General features: G+C 47.7%; 1 protein-coding gene across 4 annotated transcripts in view; it reads right to left on the bottom strand.

Moving 5' to 3' along the window:
- RASGRP1 (RAS guanyl releasing protein 1) overlaps positions 1 to 24538 on the bottom strand; it is a 280379-nt gene that overhangs the window by 47599 nt on the left and 208242 nt on the right. The window lies entirely within an intron of this gene.

Genomic DNA, 24538 nt, shown 5'->3' with positions numbered 1-24538 from the left:
GGAGGAAGAGCAGCAGGACGATGAGGTGACTGACCCCACCTGGTGTGCAACGCTTACTCAGGAGGACAGGTCTTCAGAGGGGGAGTCAAGGGCATCAGCAGGGCAGGTTGCAAGAGGCAGTGCGGTGGCCAGGGGTAGAGGCAGGGCCAGACCGAATAATCCACCAACTGTTTCCCAAAGCGCCCCCTCGCGCCATGCCACCCTGCAGAGGCCGAGGTGCTCTAAGGTCTGGCAGTTTTTCACTGAGACGCCTGACGACCGACGAACAGTGGTGTGCAACCTTTGTCGCGCAAAGCTCAGCCGGGGAGCCAACACCAACAGCCTCACCACCACCACCATGCGCAGACATATGATGGCCAAGCACCCCGCAAGGTGGGACGAAGGCCGTTCAGCGCCTCCGGTTTGCACCCCTGCCTCTCCCCCTGTGCCCCAACCTGCCACTGAGATGCAACCCCCCTCTCAGGACACAGGCACTACCGTCTCCTGGCCTGCACCCACACCCTCACCTCCGCTGTCCTCGGCCCCATCCAGCAGTGTAGTTCAGCGCACCGTCCAGCCGTCGCTTGCGCAACTGTTGGAGCGCAAGCGCAAGTATGCCGCCACGCACCCGCACGCTCAAACGTTAACCGTCCGCATAGCAAAATTCATCAGCCTTGAGATGCTGCCGTATAGGGTTGTGGAAACGGAGTCCTTCAAAAGTATCATGGAGGCGGCGGCCCCGCGCTACTCAGTTCCCAGTCGCCACTACTTTTCCCGATGTGCCGTCCCAGCCCTGCACGACCACGTCTCCCGCAACATTGTACGCGCCCTCACCAACGCGGTTACTGCCAAGGTCTACTTAACTACGGACACGTGGACAAGCACAGGCGGGCAGGGCCACTACATCTCCCTGACGGCACATTGGGTGAATTTAGTGGAGGCTGGGACAGAGTCAGAGCCTGGGACCGCTCACGTCCTACCCACCCCCAGAATTGCGGGCCCCAGCTCGGTGGTGGTATCTGCGGAGGTGTATGCTTCCTCCACTAAAGCACCCTCCTCCTCCTCCTCCTCCTCTGTCTCGCAATCAAGATGTGTTAGCAGCAGCATGTCGCCAGCAGTCGGTGTCGCGCGGTGTGGCAGCACAGCGGTGGGCAAGCGTCAGCAGGCCGTGCTGAAACTACTCAGCTTAGGCGATAAGAGGCACACGGCCCACGAACCGCTGCAGGGTCTGACACAGCAGACCGACCGCTGGCCATGCCTGGCCCACGTCTTTAATTTGGTGGTTCAGCGGTTTCTGAAAAGCTACCCACGCTTGTCAGACCTGCTCGTAAAGGCGCGCCGGCTCTGCGCACATTTTCGCAAGTCCCACACGGACGCTGCCACCCTGCGCACCCTGCAACATCACTTTAAGCTGCCAGTGCACCGACTGCTGTGCGACGTGCCCACACGGTGGAACTCTACGCTCCACATGTTGGCCAGGCTCTATGAACAACGTAGAGCTATAGTCGAATACCAACTCCAACATGGGCGGCGCAGTGGGAGTCAGCCTCCTCAATTCCTTTCAGAAGAGTGGGCCTGGTTGGCAGACATCTGCCATGTCCTTGGTAATTTTGAGGAGTCTACCCAGGTGGTGAGCGGCGATGCTACAATCATTAGCGTCACCATTCCTCTGCTATGCATCTTGAGAAATTCCCTGCAAACCATAAAGGCAGCTGCTTTGCGCTCGGAAACGGGGGCGGGGGAAGACAGTATGCCGCTGGATAGTCAGGGCACCCTCCTGTCTATTTCTCAGCGCGTACAGGAGGAGGAGGAGGAGCATGAGGAGGATGAGGAGGAGGGGGAAGAGACAGCTTGGGCCGCTGCTGACGGTACACCGGCTGATTGCCTGTCATCCTTTCAGCGTGTATGGCCTGAGGAGGAGGAGGAGGAGGAGGAGGATCCTGAAAGTGATCTTCCTAGTGAAGACAGCCATGTGTTGCGTACAGGTACCCTGGCACACATGGCTGACTTCATGTTAGGATGCCTTTCTCGTGACCCTCGCGTTGCACGCATTCTGGCCACGACGGATTACTGGGTGTACACACTGCTCGATCCACGGTATAAGGAGAACCTGCCCACTCTGATTCCCGAAGAGGAAAGGGGTTCGAGAGTGTTGCTATACCACAGGACCCTTGCGGACAAGCTGATGGTAAAATTCCCAGCCGACAGCGCTAGTGGCAGAAGGCGCAGTACCGAGGGCAAGGTAGCAGGGGATGTGCGTAGATCGAGCAGCATGTACATCCCAGGCAGTGCAACAGTCTTTAAGGGCCTGGCCAGCTTTATGGCTCCCCACCAAGACTGTGTCACCGCTCCCCAGTCACGGCTGAGTCGGCGGGAGCACTGTAAAAGGATGGTGAGGGAGTATGTAGCGGATCGCACGACCATCCTTGGTGACGCCTCTGCCCCCTACAACTACTGGGTGTCGAAGCTGGACACGTGGCCTGAACTAGCGCTGTATGCCCTGGAGGTGCTTGCTTGTCCTGCGGCTAGCGTCTTGTCGGAGAGGGTGTTTAGTGCGGCTGGGGGAATCATCACAGATAAGCGTAGCAGCTTGTCAACCGACAGTGCCGACAGGCTAACACTCATCAAGATGAACAAAGGCTGGATTTCCCCAGACTTCTGTTCTCCACCAGCGGACAGCAGCGATACGTAAGCAATACGTAGGCTGCACCCGCGGATGGAAGCTACGTTCTCTCTCACCATCCAAAACGGGGACATTTCTGCTTCATCAATCTGTGTATAATATTCCTCATCCTCCTCCTGCTCCTCCTCCTGAAACCTCACGTAATCACGCTGAACGGGCAATTTTTCTTAGGGCCACAAGGCTCACTCAAATAATTTTTCAGAACAATTTTTATAAGTTTCAATGCACTTAAAAGCATTGGAACTTTAACTTGAACCAATTTTTCGTTACACTGGGCTGCCTCCAGGCCTAGTTACCACTTAAGCCACATTAACCAAAGCGATTAATGGGTTTCACCTGCCCTCTTGGCTGGCCATGGCCAATTTTTGGGATGTACATTAGTACTGTTGATACAGCAATTTTTGTGGGCCCTCGCCTACAGTGTAATCAAATTAATTTTTAGCCCACCTGCATTACAGCTGACGTTACCTCAGCTGTGTTGGGCAATGCAATGGGATATTTTTATGTACCGCCGGTGGGTTCCAGGGAGCCACCCATGCTGTAGGTGCACACGGAGTTTTTAATACATGTGTCCACTTCTAAAGAACCCCAGTCTGACTGGGGCATGCAGTGTGGGCCGAAGCCCACCTGTATTACGCACGACATTACTACCTCAGCTGTGTTGGGCAATGCAATGGGATATTTCTATGTACCGCCGGTGGCTTCCTGGCACCCACCCAGGCAGTGGGTCCACAGGGAGTTTAACCTACATGTGTCCACTTGTAAAGAACCCCAGTCTGACTGGGGCATGCAGTGTGGGCCGAAGCCCACCTGCATTAAGCACGACATTACTACCTCAGCTGTGTTGGGCAATGCAATGGGATATTTTTATGTACCGCCGGTGGGTTCCAGGGAGCCACCCATGCTGTAGGTGCACACGGAGTTTTTAATACATGTGTCCACTTCTAAAGAACCCCAGTCTGACTGGGGCATGCAGTGTGGGCCGAAGCCCACCTACATTAAGCACGACATTACTACCTCAGCTGTGTTGGGCAATGCAATGGGATATTTCTGTGTACCGCCGGTGGGTTCCAGGGAGCCACCCATGCTGTGGGTCGACAGGGACTTCACAATAGGGAGTTGTACCTGCCTGTGTCTATGAATTAAAAAGCCCGGTCTGACTGGGGCATGCAGACACCTTGACAGAATGAATAGTGTGTGGCACATAGGTTCCCCATTGCTATGCCCACGTGTGCAGCTCCTGATGGCGGTGGCACAGGATTCTATTTCTCATTGCTTCTGTACAGCATTGTGGGCTATCGCTCCGCCACTTTTAAAGAGGGTCGCTGCCTAGCCGTGCCAACCTCTGCAGTGTGTGCCTGCGGTCCCTCGTCATGGCAGACGCAATTCTAAATAGACATGAGCGTGGTGTGGCATGAGGGCAGCTGAAGGCTGCCCAGGGACACTTTGGTGTGCGCTGTGGGGGGGAGGGGGGGCGGTTGGGCAGCATGTAACCCAGGAGAAGTGTCAGTGGAGTGTCATGCAGGCAGTGATTGTGCTTTGTTGGAGGTAGTGTGGTGCTTAGCAAAGGTATGCCATGCTAATGAGGGCTTTTCAGAAGTAAAAGTTGTTGGGAGGGGGGGGGGGCCCACTCTTGCCGGTATTGTGGCTTAATAGTGGGACCTGTGAACTTGAGATGCAGCCCAACATGTAGCCCCTCGCCTGCCCTATCCGTTGCTGTGTCGTTCCCATCACTTTCTTGAATTGCCCAGATTTTCACACATGAAAACCTTAGCGAGCATCGGCGAAATACAAAAATGCTCTGGTCGCCCATTGACTTCAATGGGGTTCGTTGTTCGAAACGAACCCTCGAGCATCGCGGGAAGTTCGTTCCGAATAAAGAGCACCCGAACATTTTGGTGTTCGCTCATCTCTAGTAAATATATATAGGTTGTTTAAGGTGTACATCGGATATTACCCATAAATAATCCTTACTGTGTAGGGCGATAGATTTTCATTTATTGAAAGAATTATACATATTTGAACTGATCTAATATTTCCTCATTATTATTCCACTGTTTAATGTAATGAACAGACTTAATATTTGAAACTTTTTATAATCTATATATATAAAGCTGAAAGCCCTCACTGACTCACTGACTCACTGACTGACTCGCCAAAAGTTCTCCAACTTCCCGATATCGTAGAAACATGAAATTTGGCGCAAGCATAGATTATCTCCAAAATAGGAAAAGTAATTGGGTCCCAACTCGATTATTCAATTCTAGCGCAAAAGAATTGGCGTCGAAATGTTACGTACATAATCTAAATCTGTCACTTCCCAATGCCTTAGAAATTTAAAATTTGGCACGAGCATTGATTATGTCATAAATGGGAAAAGTTAATAGGTCCCAACTCGATTATTCAATTCTATGCGCAAAAGAATTGGCGTCAAAATTTTACGTGCGGAATGTAATTTTTTCACTTTCCAGTGTCATAGAAACAGGAAATTTGGCACGAGCATTGATTATGTCATAAATAGGAAAAGCTAATGGGTCCCAACTCGATTATTCAATTCTATGCGCAAAAGAATTAGCGTCCAAATTTTACGTACGGAATGTAATTTTTTCACTTTCCGGTGTCATAGAAACGGGAAATTTGGCACGAGCATTGATTATGTCATACATAGGAAAAGCTAATGGGTCCCAACTCGCTTATTCAATTCTAGCGCAAAAGAATTGGCGTCAAAATTTTACGTGCGGAATGTAATTTTTTTCACTTTCCGGTGTCATAGAAACGGGAAATTTGGCACGAGCATTGATTATGTCATAAATAGGAAAAGCTAATGGGTCCCAACTCGATTATTCAATTCTAGCACAAAAGAATTGGCGTCAAAATTTTACGTGCGGAATGTAATTTTTTCACTTTCCGGTGTCATAGAAACGGGAAATTTGGCACGAGCATTCATTATGTCATAAATAGGGAAAGCTAATGGGTCCCAACTCGATTATTAAATTCTAGCGCAAAAGAATTGGCGTCGAAATTGTACGTGCGGAATGTAATTTTTTCACTTTCTGGTGTCATAGAAATGTAAAATTTGGCACGAGCATTGATTATGTCATAAATAGGAAAAGCTATTGGGTCCCAACTCGATTATTCAATTCTAGCGCAAAAGAATTGGCGTCGAAATTTTACGTGCGGAAGGTAATTTTTTCACTTTCCGGTGTCATAGAAACAGGAAATTTGGCACGAGCATTGATTATGTCATAAATAGGAAAAGCTAATAGGTCCCAACTCCATTATTCAATTTTATGCGCAAAAGAATTAGCGTCCAAATTTTACGTACGGAATGTAATTTTTTCACTTTCCGGTGTCATAGAAACGTGAAATTTGGCACGAGCATTGATTATGTCATATATAGGAAAAGCTAATGGGTCCCAACTCGATTATTTAATTATAGCGCAAAAGAATTGGCATCGAAATTTTACGTACGGAATGTAATTTTTTCACTTTCCGGTGTCATAGAAACAGGAAATTTGGCACGAGCATTGATTATGTCATAAATAGGAAAAGCTAATGGGTCCTAACTCGATTATTCAATTCTAGCGCAAAAGAATTGGCGTCAAAACTTTACGTGCGGAAGGTAATTTTTTCACTTTCCGGTGTCATAGAAACAGGAAATTTGGCACGAGCATTGATTATGTCATAAATAGGAAAAGCTAATTGGTCCCAACTCCATTATTCAATTCTATGCGCAAAAGAATTAGCGTCCAAATTTTACGTACGGAATCTAATATTCTCACTTTCCGGTGTCAAAGAAACAGGAAATTTGGCACGAGCATTGATTATGTCATAAATAGGAAAAGCTAATAGGTCCCAACTCCATTATTCAATTTTATGCGCAAAAGAATTAGCGTCCAAATTTTACTTGCGGAATGTAATTTTTTCACTTTCCGGTGTCATAGAAACGTGAAATTTGGCACGAGCATTGATTATGTCATATATAGGAAAAGTTAATGGGTCCCAACTCGATTATTCAATTCTAGCGCAAAAGAATTGGCGTCGAAATTTTACGTATGGAATGTAATTTTTTCACTTTCCGGTGTCATAAAAACGGGAAATTTGGCACGAGCATTGATTATGTCATAAATAGGAAAAGGTAATAGGTCCCAACTCTATTATTTAATTCTAGCGCAAAAGAATTGGCGTCGAAATTTTACGTGCGGAATGTAATTTTTTCACTTTCCGGTGTCATAGAAACAGGAAATTTGGCACAAGCACTGATTATGTCATAAATAGTAAAAGCTAATGGGTCCCAACTCCATTATTCAATTCTATGCGCAAAAGAATTAGCGTCCAAATTTTACGTATGGAATCTAATTTTCTCACTTTCCGGTGTCATAGAAGCGTGAAATTTGGCACGAGCATTGATTATGTCATAAATAGGAAAAGCTAATGGGTCCCAACTCGATTATTCAATTTCATGCGCAAAAGAATTAGCGTCCAAATTTTACGTGCGGAATGTAATTTTCTCACTTTCCGGTGTCATAGAAACGGGAAATTTGGCACGAGCATTGATTATGTCATAAATAGGAAAAGGTAATGGGTCCCAACTCCATTATTTAATTTTATGCGCAAAAGAATTAGCGTCCAAATTTTACGTACATAATCTAAATCTCTCACTTCCCAATGTCATAGAAACATGAAATTTGGCACGAGCATTGATTATGTCATAAATAGGAAAAGCTAATGGTTCCCAACTCCATTATTCAATTCTATGCACAAAAGAATTAGCATCCAAATTTTACGTGTAGAATGTAATTTTCTCACTTTCCGGTGTCATTGAAACGGGAAATTTGGCACGAGCATTAATTATGTCATAAATAAGGAAAAGCTAATGGGTCCCAACTCCATTATTCAATTCTATGCGCAAAAGAATTAGCGTCCAAATTTTACGTGCGGAATGTAATTTTCTCACTTTCCGGTGTCATAGAAACGGGAAATTTGGCACGAGCATTGATTATGTCATAAATAGGGAAAGCTAATGGGTCCCAACTCCATTATTCAATTCTATACGCAAAAGAATTAGCGTCCACATTTTACGTACATAATCCAAATCTCTCACTTCCCAATGTCATAGAAACATGAAATTTGGCACAAGCATTGATTGTGTCATAAATATGAAAAATTAATAGGTCCCAACTCGATTATTAAATTCTAAGCGCAAAAGAATTAGTGTCCAAATTTTATGTACGTAATCTAATTCTCTCACTTCCTGATGTCATTTTATATAAAGGAAACCTTGCATGGTTGCCTCCACGTGGTGTTTCCTGGGCAACGCAGAGAACTGTGCAAAATGGTGAACATATGTTTTTCCTCAGTATCTCTAAAGTAACCACGACTTCATAAGATTTTCCGTGTGAACACCAGATAAAAACCAGTACCAAATTAACTCGGGCAAAGCCGGGTATATCAGCTAGTATTGAATATTATCAAGATTAGTATAAACTGAAAAGCAATGTATATAAGTGGTAACTCCCATAGGAGCGGGGAGCCCATACTTTTGCATTTGCACTCAGAGATATGTAAGGGTTAATTAACAGGTGAAAATGTAATAAGATTACTATTTAAGGAAGGAAGTAACATATTGTGAATGAGGTGATCAAGACCTGAGAAGGTTGAAACGCGTCCTCAGGACGGTTGTATTTTTCGTGTTATTATGGGCACATACTGAATAAATAGAAGAAAGCTTTTATCTCTATGCATCTAAGCTCCTATCATTTAAATGCACATTCACATGAGAGATGTTTTGTAGGCTGAAAGAACCCATTGGAAACCATGGGCTTCACATACATGCGTTTTTGTAGAGCTACAAAGTAGCGGGGTTTTGTAGCCTGTGTAAAAGAGGCCTAACAAGCGGATTTTGAAACGGCTTTGAAAATGGCATAATTCTGCCTGCAATTCCCATCAAAATCTGCTTGCTAGACATGTGGATTTTGGTGCAGATTTTGACAGCGGAATGTCCAGGTGTGTGAAAGTACCCATACAGGTTCTTACCAAAGAGAGGTGTAATGTGACCGTGCACCTGAGGGTTTTCTTTATTTTAATGGAAAAAGGCCTCTAGCATTTGCTGTTTAAGTACAGTATGTGCTTCAGTATGACCAGAAGACATGACGTCAGCTGTGTTGTGATATATTGTTTAGCCTTCTTCCCCAATGTCAAGCAAATTACATTAGTACAAGTTATATAAGACCAGTTTCGTTGTAGGTCGTTTATCTATAAGATGTTAATAAGTCCCATACAGTCCAGCTGAATGTAGATCAAAGCAAACCCGTTCTAAATTAGTGTGGTAAATAAAACTGCACCACTATCAAGACAGACTCAAATGTTAACCTCTTAAGGACTAAGCACGGTAAATATATGGTGCTTGGTCCTGGGCTTCAATCCCGGCTGATAGGAAAAATACAGCTTTTTTTACACTGGATTTAGGGCTCCCTTACACTGGCGAGAGAATCGTGCAGTTTTATCGCAATGCGAGAGTGAGTGAAAACGCATGATTATGAAACCAATGATTTTCAATGGTTTCATTCTCATTTGTGATGTTTTCACTCCTGCGATGCTGCGTGAAAAAAGATTGCAGCGTTTCCTTTCTTTTTGCAACGTCGCCCACTGTTTTCAATGGGGCTGGTGGCAGCAGCGCAGTGAGGGATTCCTTCAGCCCCGCAGGGATCCGAGTCTGTCGCATCCAGGGGTTTCCACATGTTTGCAATGGAACAGCAGCAGGGCCAGCCCCATTAAAAAACAATGGGAGAACCCTCACAGGGATGCGAGTCTGTTTTCATGTGAAAACGCCTCGCATCCACAGATTTTCAGAAGCATTGTGAGGGCAATATTGGGCCATGAATCGTGGCCGAATATTGCCCTCGCCAATGTGTGAGCCCTAAAGCTCCTGCAACCTAGTTTTTAACTACTGCTCTTTCCCAGCTATGTAGCGCTCAATGAGCGCAATGTACTTAAGAGTGAAAACAGAAGTATTAGTTCCACTATGCAACCTGGTGATCACATGGTCGCCACGTGCCCCCCCACCCCCACCCCGAAACAGATCAGCTCTGTTAGTGACCATTGTTACTACAAGGGGATGTTTTGCCCTGTAACTGGGGCTCCTATGGATGCTGCTACTATGGATGCCCCAGCTACAAAGGAAAAAAGTGTGAAATAAAAAAAGGAAGAAAAAAAAAGACAAATGTAGATGACCCCCAGAGGAATTGTAAGATGTCATAGGGAACAAAAAAAGTTTCAAAAACCAGTTTTAAAAAAAAATTACAGAATAAAATATATATACTTATAAAGAATATGACTGACCGCAGACGCCAACTAAAACTGTCGCTATATGTGCCATGTAATCCGAGACTATAGAAATTATATATCAAAACATCCAAAACAAAATGAGGAACCCATTCCTGTACTTTATTTTAGCATAAATAGCATAAAACTAAAAAACGGGAAAAAAAGCCAGTGTGGAAAAAAAAAGATATAAAACAAATAACCCTATTTGTCACCGAGAAAATCCCACAGCAAAAATAAATTTTGGTAGCTGAAGAAATAAAAATAGGGCAGTAAAACCACCACATGGGTAAAAACTAATACCAAAATGCTCGGGTGCTCGTTACTCGGAACGAACTTTTCGCGATGCTCGAGGGTTCGTTTCGAATAACAAACCCCATTGAAGTCAATGGGCGACCCGAGCATTTTTGTATTTCGCCGATGCTCGCTAAGGTTTCCTTGTGTGAAAATCTGGGCAATTCAAGAAAGTGATGGGAACGACACAGCAATGGACAGGGCAGGCGAGGGGCTACATGTTGGGCTGCATCTCAAGTTCACAGGTCCCACTATTAAGCCACAATAGCGGCAAGAGTGGGTCCCCCCCCCCCTCCCAAAAACTTTTACTTCTGAAAAGCCCTCATTAGCAATGCATACCTTAGCTAAGCACCAAACTACCTCCAACAAAGCACAATCACTGCCTGCATGACACTCCACTGCCACTTCTCCTGGCTTACATGCTGCCCAACCGCCCCCCCTCCCCCCCACAGCGCACACCAAAGTGTCCCTGCGCAGCCTTCAGCTGCCCTCATGCCACGCCACACTCATGTCTATTTAGAAGTGCGTCTGCCATGAGGAGGAACCGCAGGCACACACTGCAGAGGGTTGGCACGGCTAGGCAGCGACCCTCTTTAAAAGGGGCGGGGCGATAGCCCACAATGCTGTACAGAAGCAATGAGAAATAGAATCCTGTGCCACCGCCATCAGGAGCTGCACACGTGGGCATAGCAATGGGGAACCTATGTGCCACACACTATTCATTCTGTCAAGGTGTCTCTGCATGCCCCAGTCACACTGGTAATATGCACCTTAACAGTAACCGCGTTGGTGGTAATGTGGTGGTGACTGCGGACCTAGTAGCGCGGTTTTATTTTGTTGGTTTTCGGAATGTGGCCAGGATTAAGTGGGCCGTGGCGGGGGGATGGTGGGGGGGCTCTCTTGTAGTGTCGGTAAAGGTGAAATTCTTGGACTGCCACCAGACGAACCAATGCAAAGGCATTTGCCAAGAATGTTTGTTTTCCCTGTTGGAGGAGGAGGGGGATGTTTTTGAGGCACTACGTGTCCTCTACACGTGTCCGTGGTTATATGCACCTTAACAGTAACCGCGTTGGTGGTAATGTGGTGGTGACTGCGGACCTAGTAGCGCGGTTTTATTTTGTTGGTTTTCGGAATGTGGCCAGGATTAAGTGGGCCGTAGCGGGGGGATGGTGGGGGGGCTCTCTTGTAGTGTCGGTAAAGGTGAAATTCTTGGACTGCCACCAGACGAACCAATGCAAAGGCATTTGCCAAGAATGTTTGTTTTCCCTGTTGGAGGAGGAGGGGGATGTTTTTGAGGCACTACGTGTCCTCTACACGTGTCCGTGGTTATATGCACCTTAACAGTAACCGCGTTGGTGGTAATGTGGTGGTGACTGCGGACCTAGTAGCGCGGTTTTATTTTGTTGGTTTTCGGAATGTGGCCAGGATTAAGTGGGCCGTGGCGATGGTGGGGGGGCTCTCTTGTAGTGTCGGTAAAGGTGAAATTCTTGGACTGCCACCAGACGAACCATTGCACAGGCATTTGCCAAGAATGTTTGTTTTCCCTGTTGGAGGAGGAGGGGGATGTTTTTGAGGCACTACGTGTCCGTGGTTATATGCACCTTAACAGTAACCGCGTTGGTGGGAAATGGCTTCGCCGCCATCATGTCTTTGGGAAGCCTCTGTTTCCACACCCCAGAGACATACCATTAGCAGCGGTATAGGCAGAGCCCAGAATTCGTAACATTTCAGCCGTAGCATTAGGACAGGCCCCACTAACATATCACTAGCAGCATTATAGCGGGAGCGCAGTCTTCGTTCCATGTCAGCAATAGTAGCACTCAAGACAGGCCCCAGTAACAATTCCGAAGCAGCATTATAGCGGGAGCGCAGTCTTCGTTCCATGTCAGCAATAGTAGCACTCAAGACAGGCCCCAGTAACAATTCCGAAGCAGCATTATAGCGGGAGCGCAGTCTTCGTTCCATGTCAGCAATAGTAGCACTCAAGACAGGCCCCAGTAACAATTCCGAAGCAGCAGTATAGTGGGAGCGCAGTCTTAGTTCCATTTCAGTAGCTGCAGTATAGCCAAGGCCCAAGTTACATTTATGTAGCTAAAGTGTAGGCCAACCCCACACACCTTTCTGTACCATGAGTGCAGGCGAAGAACATACAAATTGCTATGATTACACTGTAGGTGAGGGCCCCAAAAAATTGGTGTACCAACAGTACTAATGTACCTCAGTAAAAATTGGCCATGCCCAACCAAGATGGCAGGTGAAACCCATTAATCGCTTTGGTTAATGTGGCTTAAAGGGGTTCTGACACAAATAATTTTTTTATGCTTTAGCAGCCATTGTTCCCTGGTCTGCCTAATGGACCCAGGGAACCCATGGGTTAATGGCTGCTAAAGCATAAAAATCTTATACTTACCTGTTCTCCTGTTGTTGTTGACATGGGGGGGTCATCTCCCGGCAGCATATTAGCACTTTCTGCTTAGGTTAAGCAGCCTGACTAGAGCCACCTGATTGGTGCACGCTGTGCAGTCACGTGGTGCCGAAGAGCCAATCAGGTGGCTCTAATCAGCAGCGTTGCTTAACCTAAGCAGAAAGTGCTAGTATGCCTCCCGGCAGGCAGTCTTCTTCCTCCAGCAGCCGCGCCGCTCCGGGATCGCGCGCATGCGCAGTGGAGAGGTGCCCTCTGACAGGAGTCAGGACGGGCCGCATCTCCACTGCGCATGCTCAGCACTCCGGAGTTCAGCAGGACGGACGGGCCGCCCACAGCAAGCACTGTGCGGTCCGTCCGTTCACCTCGGAAGTGCCTGACGGACGGACCAGAGCAGGAAGCGGTCTTTTTGACCGCTCCTGCTCTGCTTTAAAGGCACAGAAGAAGATGCCGGCTGGAGGGGACATGCCTGGCGATCGGGCCAGGCCAGGCAAGGTGAGTACAATTTATTTTTTTTCATGTCAGAACCCCTTTAAGTGGTAACTAGGCCTGGAGGCAGCCCAGTTTAACGAAAAATTGGTTCAAGTTAAAGTTTCAACGCTTTTAAGAGCATTGAAACATAAAAATTGTTTCTAAAAATTAGATGAGTGAGCCTTGTGGCCCTAAGAAAAATTGCCCGTTCAGCGTGATTACGTGAGGTTTCAGGAGGAGGAGCAGGAGGAGGAGGAGGAATATTAGACACAGATTGATGAAGCAGAAATGTCCCCGTTTTGGATGGTGAGAGAGAACGTAGCTTCCATCCGCAGGTGCAGCCTACGTATTGCTTACGTATCGCTGCTGTCCGCTGGTGGAGAACAGAAGTCTGGGGAAATCCAGGCTTTGTTCATCTTGATGAGTGTTAGCCTGTTGGCACTGTCGGTTGACAGGCGGGTACGCTTATCTGTGATGATTCCCCCAGCCGCACTAAACACCCTCTCCGACAAGACGCTAGCCGCAGGACAAGCAAGCACCTCCAGGGCATACAGCGCTAGTTCAGGCCACGTGTCCAGCTTCGACACCCAGTAGTTGTAGGGGGCAGAGGCGTCACCGAGGATGGTCGTGCGATCCGCTACGTACTCCCTCACCATTCTTTTACAGTGCTCCCGCCGACTCAGCCTTGACTGGGGAGCGGTGACACAGTCTTGCTGGGGAGCCATAAAGCTGGCCAGGCCCTTAAAGACTGTTGCACTGTCTGGGCTGTACATGCTGCTCGATCTCCGCACCTCCCCTGCTACCTGGCCCTCGGAACTGCGCCTTCTGCCACTAGCGCTGTCGGATGGGAATTTTACCATCAGCTTGTCCGCCAGGGTCCTGTGGTATAGCAACACTCTCGAACCCCTTTCCTCTTCGGGAATGAGACTGGGAAGGTTCTCCTTATAGCGTGGGTCGAGCAGTGTGTACACCCAGTAATCCGTAGTGGCCAGAATGCGTTGAATGCGAGGGTCACGAGAAAGGCATCCTAACATGAAGTCAGCCATGTGTGCCAGGGTACCTGTACGCAACACATGGCTGTCCGCACTAGGAAGATCACTTTCAGGATCCTCCTCCTCCTCCTCAGGCCATACACGCTGAAATGATGACAGCCCAGCAGCATGTGTACCGTCAGCAGTGGGCCAAGCTGTCTCTTCCCCCTCCTCCTCATCCTCCTCATCCTCCTCCTCCTCCTCCTGAACGCGCTGAGATATAGACAGGAGGGTGCTCTGACTATCCAGCGACATACTGTCTTCCCCCGGCTCTGTTTCTGAGCGCAAAGCGGCTGCCTTTATGGTTTGCAGGGAACTTCTCAAGATGCATAGCAGAGGAATGGTGACGCTAATGATTGCAGCATCGCCGCTCACCACCTGGGTAAACTGATAAAAGTTTCGAAGGACCTGGCAGATGTCTGCCAACCAGGCTCACTCTTCTGAAAAGAATTGAGGAGGCTGACTCCCACTGCGCCGCCCATGTTGGAGTTGGTATTCCACTATAGCTCTACACTGCTCATAGAGCCTAGCCAACATGTGGAGCGTAGAGTTCCACCGTGTGGGCACGTCGCACAGCAGTCAATGCACTGGCAGATTAAAGCGATGTTGCAGGGTGCGCAGGGTGGCAGCGTCCGTGTGGGACTTGCGGAAATGTGCGCAGTGCCGGCGCACCTTTACGAGCAGGTCTGACAAGCGTGGGTAGCTTTTCAGAAAGCGCTGAACCACCAAATTAAAGACGTGGGCCAGGCATGGCACGTGCGTGAGGCTGCCGAGCTGCAGAGCCGCCACCAGGTTACGGCCGTTGTCACACACGACCATGCGCGGTTGGAGGCTCAGCGGCGCAAGCCAACGGTCCGTCTGCTCTGTCAGACCCTGCAGCAATTCGTGGGCCGTGTGCCTCCTATCTCCTAAGCTGAGTAGTTTCAGCACGGCCTGCTGACGCTTGCCCACCGCTGTGCTGCCACGCTGCGCGACACCGACTGCTGGCGACGTCTTGCTGCTGCTGACACATCTAGATTGCGAGACAGAGGTTGAGGAGGAGGAGGAGGGTGCTTTAGTGGAAGAAGCATACACCGCCGCAGATACCACCACCGAGCTGGGGCCCGCAATTCTGGGGGTGGGTAGGACGTGAGCCGTCCCAGGCTCTGACTCTGTCCCAGCCTCCACTAAATTCACCCAATGTGCCGTCAGGGAGATGTAGTGGCCCTGCCCGCCTGTGCTTGTCCACGTGTCCGTAGTTAAGTGGACCTTGCCACTAACCGCATTGGTGAGGGCGCGTACAATGTTGCGGGAGACGTGGTCGTGCAGGGCTGGGACGGCACATTGGGAAAAGTAGTGGCGACTGGGAACTGAGTAGCGCGGGGCCGCCGCTGCCATCATAGCTTTGAAGGACTCCGTTTCCACAACCCTATACGGCAGCATCTCAAGGCTGATAAATTTAGCTATGTGGACGGGTGCGTGGTGGCGTACTTGCGCTTGCGCTCCAACACTTGCGCTAGCGACGGCTGGACTGTGCGGTGCGAGACATTGCTGGATGGGGCCAAGGACAGCGGAGGTGAGGGTGTGGGTGCAGGCCATGAGACGGTTGTGCCTGTGTCCTGAGAGGGAGGTTGGATCTCAGTGGCAGGTTGGGGCACAGGGGGAGAGGCAGCGGTGCAAACCGGAGGCGGTGAACGGCCTTCGTCCCACCTTGTGGGGTGCTTGGCCATCATATGTCTGCGCATGCTGGTGGTGGTGAGGCTGTTGGTGGTGGCTCCCCGGCTGATCTTGGCGCGACAAAGGTTGCACACCACTGTTCGTCGGTCGTCAGGCGTCTCTGTGAAAAACTGCCAGACCTTAGAGCACCTTGGCCTCTGCAGGGTGGCATGGCGCGAGGGGACGCTTTGGGAAACAGTTGGTGGATTATTCGGTCTGGCCCTGCCTCTACCCCTGGCCACCGCACTGCCTCTTGCAACCTGCCCTGCTGCTGCCCTTGCCTCCCCCTCTGAAGACCTGTCCTCAGTAGGCTTAGCAAACCAGGTGGGGTCAGTCACCTCATCGTCCAGCTGCTCTTCCTCCGAATCCTCTGTGCGCTGCTCCCTTGGACTTACTGCCCTTACTACTACCTCACTGCAAGACAACTGTGTCTCATCGTCATCGTCCTCCTCACCCACAGAAACTTCTTGAGACAGTTGGCGGAAGTCCCCAGCCTCTTCCCCCGGACCCCGGGAACTTTCGAATGGTTGGGCATCAGTGACGATAAACTCCTCTGGTGGGAGAGGAACCACTGCTGCCCAATCTAAGCAGGGGCCCGAGAACAGTTCCTGGGAGTGTTCCCGCTCCTGAGCAGGTGTCATTGTAGTGGAGTGAGGAGGCTGGGAGGAAGGAGGAGCAGCAGACAGAGGATTCGGATTTGCAGCAGTGGACGGCGCAGAACTGTGGCTGGACGATAGGTTGCTCGAAGCACTTTCTGCCATCCAGGACAGGACCTGCTCACACTGCTCATTTTCTAATAAAGGTCTCCCGCGTGGACCCATTAATTGGGCGATGAATGTGGGGACGCCAGAAACGTGCCTCTCTCCTAATCGCACAGCAGTCGGCTGCGACACACCTGGATCAGGAGCTCGGCCTGTGCCCACACCCTCACTTGGGCCTACGCGTCCTCGGCCACGTCCACGTCCACGTCCTCTAGGCTTACCCCTACCCCTCAGCATGCTGTATTACCAGTGATTTGATTTCCCAGGCAGGAAATAAATTGGCGCAAGCCTGCAGGCCAAATATAATGTTTTCGCTTTTTTGCAAAGGGAAGGACCCACTGCGTATATTCAATGAACAAGAAGTTTAATATCTGTGGTGTGGCCCTCAAAAAGTGTCACACAACTATAGTGTAGCAGAGTTATTAACTCTAGCAGAGCAGGTATTTGCCAGTCAGGAAAGACAATGGCACAAGCCTGCAGTAAACCGTAGCTGGTTGCGTCTGATTTTTGTACGTTGTCCACGCAGCACACACGTACACGGAGACCTTAGGACTGACACAGGCAGGCCAAATATAATTTTTTGTCCTTTTTAGCAAAGGGAAGACCCCACTGCGTATATTCAATGAACAAGAAGTTTAATATCTGTGGTGTGGCCCTCAAAAAGTGTCACACAACTATAGTGTAGCAGAGTTATTAACTCTAGCAGAGCAGGTATTTGCCAGTCAGGAAAGACAATGGCGCAAGCCTGCAGTAAACCGTAGCTGGTTGCGTCTGATTTTTGTACGTTGTCCACGCAGCACACACGTACACGGAGACCTTAGGACTGACACAGGCAGGCCAAATATAATTTTTTGTCCTTTTTAGCAAAGGGAAGACCCCACTGCGTATATTCAATGAACAAGAAGTTTAATATCTGTGGTGTGGCCCTCAAAAAGTGTCACACAACTATAGTGTAGCAGAGTTATTAACTCTAGCAGAGCAGGTATTTGCCAGTCAGGAAAGACAATGGCGCAAGCCTGCAGTAAACCGTAGCTGGTTGCGTCTGATTTTTGTACGTTCTCCACGCAGCACACACGTACACGGAGACCTTAGGACTGACACAGGCAGGCCAAATATAATTAATTGAATTCGCTTTTTTGCAAAGGGAGGGCCCCACTGCGGATATTCAATGAACAATACGTTTAATAACTGTGGTGTGGCCCTGAAAAAGTGTCACACAACTTTAGTGTAGCAGAGTTATTAACTCTGGCAGAGCAGGTATTTGCCAGTCAGGAAAGACAATGGCGCAAGCCTGCAGTAAACCGTAGCTGGTTGCTTCTGATTTTTGTACGTTGTCCACGCAGCACACACGTACACGGAGACCTTAGGACTGACACAGGCAGGCCAAATATAATTTCTTTTCCTTTTTTGCAAAGGGAAGGACCCACTGCGTATATTCAATGAACAATAACTGTGTTGTGGCCCTGCCTACACAATTCTGTCCCTGTAGTATCAATGGAGGGTGCAATGCTCTGCACAGACGATTTTTAGAAAAAAAAAAATATGCAACACTGCTAACAGCAGCCAGCACAGTACTGCACACGGTTAAATTTGGCCCTAGAAAGGACCGTTGAGGTTCTTGAAGGCTACACTCACTCCTAACACTCTCCCTGCCTAAGCACCACTTCTGTCCCTAATACCGGGTGCAATGCTCTGCACTGCCGATTTTGAGAAAGAAAAAAAAAAACACTGCTAGCAGCAGCCTGCACACAGGTAGATGTGGCCCTAAGAAGGACCTTTGGGGTTCTTGAAGCCTACACTGACTCCTAACGCTCTCCCTACAGCAGCACCAGCACGATAGTACTTTCCCTCAGCTAACTCACAAGGCATGTGTGGCGAGCCGCGGGAGGGGCCGACTTTTATACTCGGGTGACATCTGATCGCCCCAGCCACTCACAGCAGGGGGGTGGTATAGGGCTTGAACGTCACAGGGGGAAGTTGTAATGCCTTCCCTGTCTTTCAATTGGCCAGAAAAGCGCGCTAACGTCTCAGAGAGGAAACTGAAAGTAACCGGAACACCGCGTGGTGCTCGTTAAGAGTAACGAGCATCCCGAACACCCTAATATTCGCACGAATATCAAGCTCGAACGAGTACGTTCGCTCATCTCTAGTAAAAACCCTAAAAAGTGTCTAGCCATTAAGGGGTTAAAATGCACATTATAAAATTGACCCTCTATACCCTACTGTGATACTTCCAGTGAGAAACAATGATTCAGGATGTCTGGCAAAAATGTTCTTCTTATTAATGGAGTCCCCAGTGGTAATGCCAGCATCAGTAACATGTTAATAGCCATCAAGGACTATTAGTAGGAACTCCTTTGGGCTGTATTTACGTGGGTGATTTTAACACGTGATTTATGTGCGTTGCAAGAGGCACAGAAATCGCACATGAAAAGAACCCATTTTTTCAAAGTACACAAGTGATTTTATCTCACAGAGATAGCATGAGATAGCAAAATCGCAGTGTGAAGGAAATTATATCGTATATGTATTTCAGTTTTGTATTTCAGTCTAATTTCGGCTATATTTGCAAGCAGAATCTTCTGCATAGTAAATTCCTTACACTATGTTAATAATGTTTATCACCTGAGACAAAGAGATGTCACATGAGATTTCCATTAGAACAATGGAGCCAGCAGAGTGATGAAGACAACAGGACGTGATCATTCTTTACATCTCAAAAGAAAACCATTTTGATGCAAATGAATTACGTAGCTGTGTTCGGCCCATTTAGACACAACGATTATCGCTCAAAAGATGTTGCTCAAGCGACTTTTCAACGATAATCGTTGTGTCATTTGCAGCCCAAGATGATCGCTCAAGATGAGCAATCACCTTGTGCTGCCAGCGGAGGATGCAGAAGACAAGCGGGGTATCCCTACTTGTCTTCTGCATCCAGCTGTTCCCCGCTCCGAAGCAGCCAACTGTTATACAGCCGAGCGCTCTGAGCGGAGGATGCAGAAGACAAGTGGGGTGTCCCTGCTTGCCTTCTGCATCCAGATGTTTTCTGCACGGAGCGCCTGGCTGTTATACAGCCGAGCTCTCCGTGCCAGGTATGGAGAACAGAGCTGGACTGGTCTGTTATTCATACCCAGCTTCTGATCAGGGAGCGGGATACAGCTGAAACAATAGTATCAGGCGGATCCCACTGTGAATCCCTGTTAAGACTCATCATTCTCTTTTAGCACGCTGAAAGACAACGATGAGCGATGGCTTAACGAAAACTGCACGACGTAAGTGCAGTTACACACGATTATCGCTCAAAAGACGGCTTTTGAGCGAATTTTGAGCAATAATCGTTGTGTCTAAATGGGCCTTTAGTAAGGCTGCCTGTCCACGGACGATTGTTCATTGCGTTACCCGCGGCGATAATCCAGCCCCGGGTAACGCAGTGAACGCTTTTCATAGCATTGCTATGAAAAGCACAGCTGCGGCGTCCACGAGCGGAGAATCATAGCAATTTTCCACTCGCTGGACCTAAACCGCAGCATGCAGCAATTCTCTGCGGTGAGCCTATCTATCAGACAGCCTATCTAACTGACAGCGCCAACCCACTCCTCCCCCACAGCGGAATATCGCTGACGATATTCCGCAACGACCGTGGACAGGGGGCCTAACACCCCTTTCTGCATCAACCTAAACTATTTGTCTATACGATCTGTGGCTTAATACAATAAATGGGAAGATCTCTTGGGTAATACATCTATCCAATTGTGTTGTAGAAGATGATTTTCTCCAAGCTTGTACCAACCACACCAGATATGGCACCAACAGTATATCCAAGAGCGTGATTGTGCTGACAGCAGCATGTCCTATTTTTGGACAATTCTGTTTAAAACTTTCCCATTATTTCCTATGTGTGCATGGCTATATGATTGGCGTACGAGTGCAATGCGCTTTTTTCCATTTTGACTTTCGGAACACGCAATTTTTTTCATGCAAATCACATGTACAGAGATGCAATGCATATTTCTTGCAAAATGCATCACAATTGCAGAAAAATCACAGGTGTTACAAGTGCAAAATTATTTTCTTGGATCAATATTGCACTCGCCTGTCTAAATACAGCCTTGGCGTATGGTTCCACTGGGTGTAAATGCTGTGGACTTTCTACACAGACGATCCACAGTATTTATAATAGCAGCTCAGTGGATCTGCACATGCTGCAGAAAAAGAATCCATATGAAATCTGTATAGAAATTGATACGTGGTGAGAATTTTAAATCCGCAAATACCGCAGTTGAAGAGGACACTGTATTTTGACAGCTTTTTGTGTTGTTGAAAAAGTAAAACTTCACCCTTAGGGTGCCCACCCACTAGCGTTTTTTTACTGCAAAATTCGCAGCGTTTTTTTTTTTCTGCAGGGGTCTTTGGGCTATGGGACATGCAAAGCTAAAATCGCGATCGCGCAAAACCGCGATATCGCGGTAAATCGCGATTTTGCGCGATCGCGATTTTTACATTACAAGTCCCATAGACCCCCTGCAGAAAAAAAAAACCTGCGAATTTCGCAGTGAAAAAAAACGCCAGTGGGTGGGCACCCTTAGGGCTCCTTCCCACGGACGGATTTCCGCCACGTAATACGCGGCAGAAATCCGCTGTGTTGCCCACAGCTATTAGGTTCTATTGAACCTAATAGCACAATGCTTACGGTGCGGAATTCCGCACCGTAAAATCACCTGTCCTCACCCGCGGCATGCTCTATTTGCCGCGGGTGTACGCCCGGACGGCTTCCATTGCAGTCAATGGAAGCCGTCCGTCACGCGGCGGAAATCCATCCGTGGTAGGAGCCCTTAGGCCCAATGTCCACGTGTGGATTTTAATTAGCTCTAGCCCATAGGGATGCATTAGCATCCGCAGGGTAACTTAATGCATGTGGATGTGATTTCTTTCCGACATGCGCATCGCACGCGTGGGTAGAAATTGCAGCATGCTCCATTTTTCTGCGGATCTTCTACATGCACGGTTTCCACAGGCTTCCACTAAAGTCAATGAAAACCAATCCCGATCCACGGCGCACCCGCAGCTATCACTATGGACATGCCGTGGATCCGCAGGAAAGCAGAAGATTCGGGGGAAAAAAATTTGCACAGCACACATCCGCCGTGCTGAAGAAAGAAGAACCGGCCTGCACGGAGGAGAGCCACGCTGGATCCGGAGAGGTAAGAAACTGTCTATTCCCTCTCCATGTCCGCGGGCTTTTCTTTTAACTATACCACAGGGGTAAAAGTCCATAATCTACAGAGCAGTGGAGAATGTTACACCCCCTCTAGTTGTACAATTTAGTGGGCAATAATGTTTGAATGGACTGCCAATCATAAAAGGTTACAATATACGAGATGCAGTAATGTACCAGAATAGGAAAAATGTCTAAGACTTGTATCACATTAAGTGTTTCACGCAGTTTCATGATCATGTGGTGGAACTAAATGAAAGGGTTTTTAAAAAAATTCACATTATGCAATTCTCTGCTATTATTAAAGTGGCTCTAGAACAGCGAAGTTTTACTTTAAGATCAATGCAAAAAAAGGAGGTAAAAAAATAGAGATGTCCCTTCAAACTGGTCATCAATCGCTGGTTTAGAGGACACAGACTTGCCCTAATCTCCATTTATCAGCATCTGGAATTGCCCTGCACTGTGTCACTGCTAATTTATGGAAGCAGTGACAGTACTTATCTGTAGCTCCAGCACCAGTCATCCTAATAGCTGGAGTCACTGCCCGGACTAATGTTTTCTTTCATTAACATTTTCACAGTTGCCTCCATCATAGGGAAGCGGGTGTTTTTTGAGAAACGTTATCATTTTCCACTCTGGCACATTGTATGTTAACCACGTCTGGTATAGGCACTGTGACAGAATATCATACATTACATCTATATCACATGGCCGAAATATGAACACATGTTGTATTGCACACAACTGCACCAAGTTGTAAATTCTGACTTGATGCATAGTTTTCATGGCATGTTCTGCAGGCCAATTTAAGACATTGGTATTATGGTCATGAATAGAGATGAGCGAGCACGCTCAGATAAGTCAGTTACTCGAGCGAGCCTCGCTCTTCTCAAGTAACTGCATTCTTGTCCGAGCGTGCTCGGGGGGGCAGCGGGAGGTAGCAGGGGTGAGAGATCTCTCACTCTCTCCCCCGCTACTCCCCGCCGCCCCCGAGCACGCTCAGACAAGAATGCAGTTACCTGAGAAGAGCGAGGCTCGCTCGAGTAACTGACTTATCCGAGCGTGCTCGCTCATCGCTAGTCATGAACCCTATGACATTAGAAGTTTGATTGAGTAGAACTGCACTGGGACTGGGTCTTGTAGCCAAAAGAACTTCATCAATGTCTACAAAGTTTCCTTTATGATAGTTCTGCAGGTACTAGGCATCTAAAACGGTTATCCAGTGTTAAGACCCCACAGAAGGGTCCAGATCTCAGCAACCCAAAATCTATATGAGAGTAGAAAATTCTGCCTAATAAACAGACCACTGGTACATGCTACCAGCTAATGTAAAATGGATGTTCTTTGTATTTGAGGCTCTTCTGTCTTATATGAGGTGGCAGTTCTATAAACAATGCTAGTTAGTTAGGGGCCTCATTGCTAATTTCACTTTGGGGATCATAAACTTTAGTTTATGCCTCTTAATTTAGAATAAGAGCCTGTTCACATCTCATTACTGCTTCCGTCCATGGGTGCTGTCAGGTTTTCATTATATTTCCAAAAACGGCGCCCCTGGACAGAAACTTTCTCTGCCATTAATGGAATGTGCAGAAACTGAGACCAATAAGTCTCCATTTTAGCAGGTTTCCGTTGTTTCTGGCATTTCGTGACACAAAGAATAACGAGGGTGTTGCGGTCTGCGGCTGCAACAGCAAGCAGGTCTGAACTGACATCGTGACTGCAGCATCTACACATGTGCCCTATCATTCAGCGCTGCGTGCCAGCATGCAAACATCATCTGCTGGTGTAGGGTTTGATTGGATGGTGAGGAGGTGGTTTCCCCAGCCTGCCATTCAACTATTATTGTAGTATATGTATTCTGTCCCCTCCTCCCAGAGGACACTGATTATTCCTCTACATGGTGGAGTTTAGGTCTGCTCCACATCCTTCGGGTGCCTCACCCTTTCTGACTCAGAAAAGCTCCTGGTGTTAATACGTTTATCTGGTATTGTATATTTGTTACTTAGTGCTGTTGTTACTATTGATATTTACATTTACAAGGTCAGTTGTAATCTAGCTTCTAGGGATAGTCTAGGTAAGCTCCAGGTCCTGGAAGTGGGGCTGCCCTCGTCTGGGCGATCACCCCGCTTTAGGCAGGGTTTTCCTGTATTAGTACGAGTGGATGAAATTTCCCTTTTTCTCATGATTTTGTTTCGCTAATATTCATTTTGTTGTCCAAGTTGTAACAAGTGTGTATATCCGTCCTTTTGGACAACTATTACTTCCGATTCGGATAAGTTGTTTTTGGCATCCGGCTCAGACATAACAGAGGTCCACCAAAGTATTCTTTCTAGCACAGAATTCTGAAAATCTGTAAAAACAGAAACCTATTCCTATAAATATATTATGAGATGTGGTTTATTGAACATAATAGTCGTGTAGTAAATCGCATATTTAAAACTGTTGTTTTCTAAATAGTACAATGTTGCACTTGTCAAACTAGCTGCCTAGTCCAATGTGTACATTAGTCTTCAGAAATGCCTCTATTTCCTTTGATTCAGGACAGGTCACTTTGTCCCTCTGTGTCCGGATAACAGATTACTGCAGGGACAATGCATTAGAACAATGTTCTGCATACACTGTAAAGTTACACACAATATCATCAAACTGGAAAGACACAGCGAC

The sequence above is a fragment of the Eleutherodactylus coqui genome, chromosome 6 (assembly GCF_035609145.1).
Source record: "Eleutherodactylus coqui strain aEleCoq1 chromosome 6, aEleCoq1.hap1, whole genome shotgun sequence".
NCBI classification, from domain to species: Eukaryota; Metazoa; Chordata; class Amphibia; order Anura; family Eleutherodactylidae; genus Eleutherodactylus; species Eleutherodactylus coqui.
The sequence above is the reverse complement of the archived record's forward strand: the minus strand, read 5'-3'. Positions and strand labels throughout refer to the sequence as shown.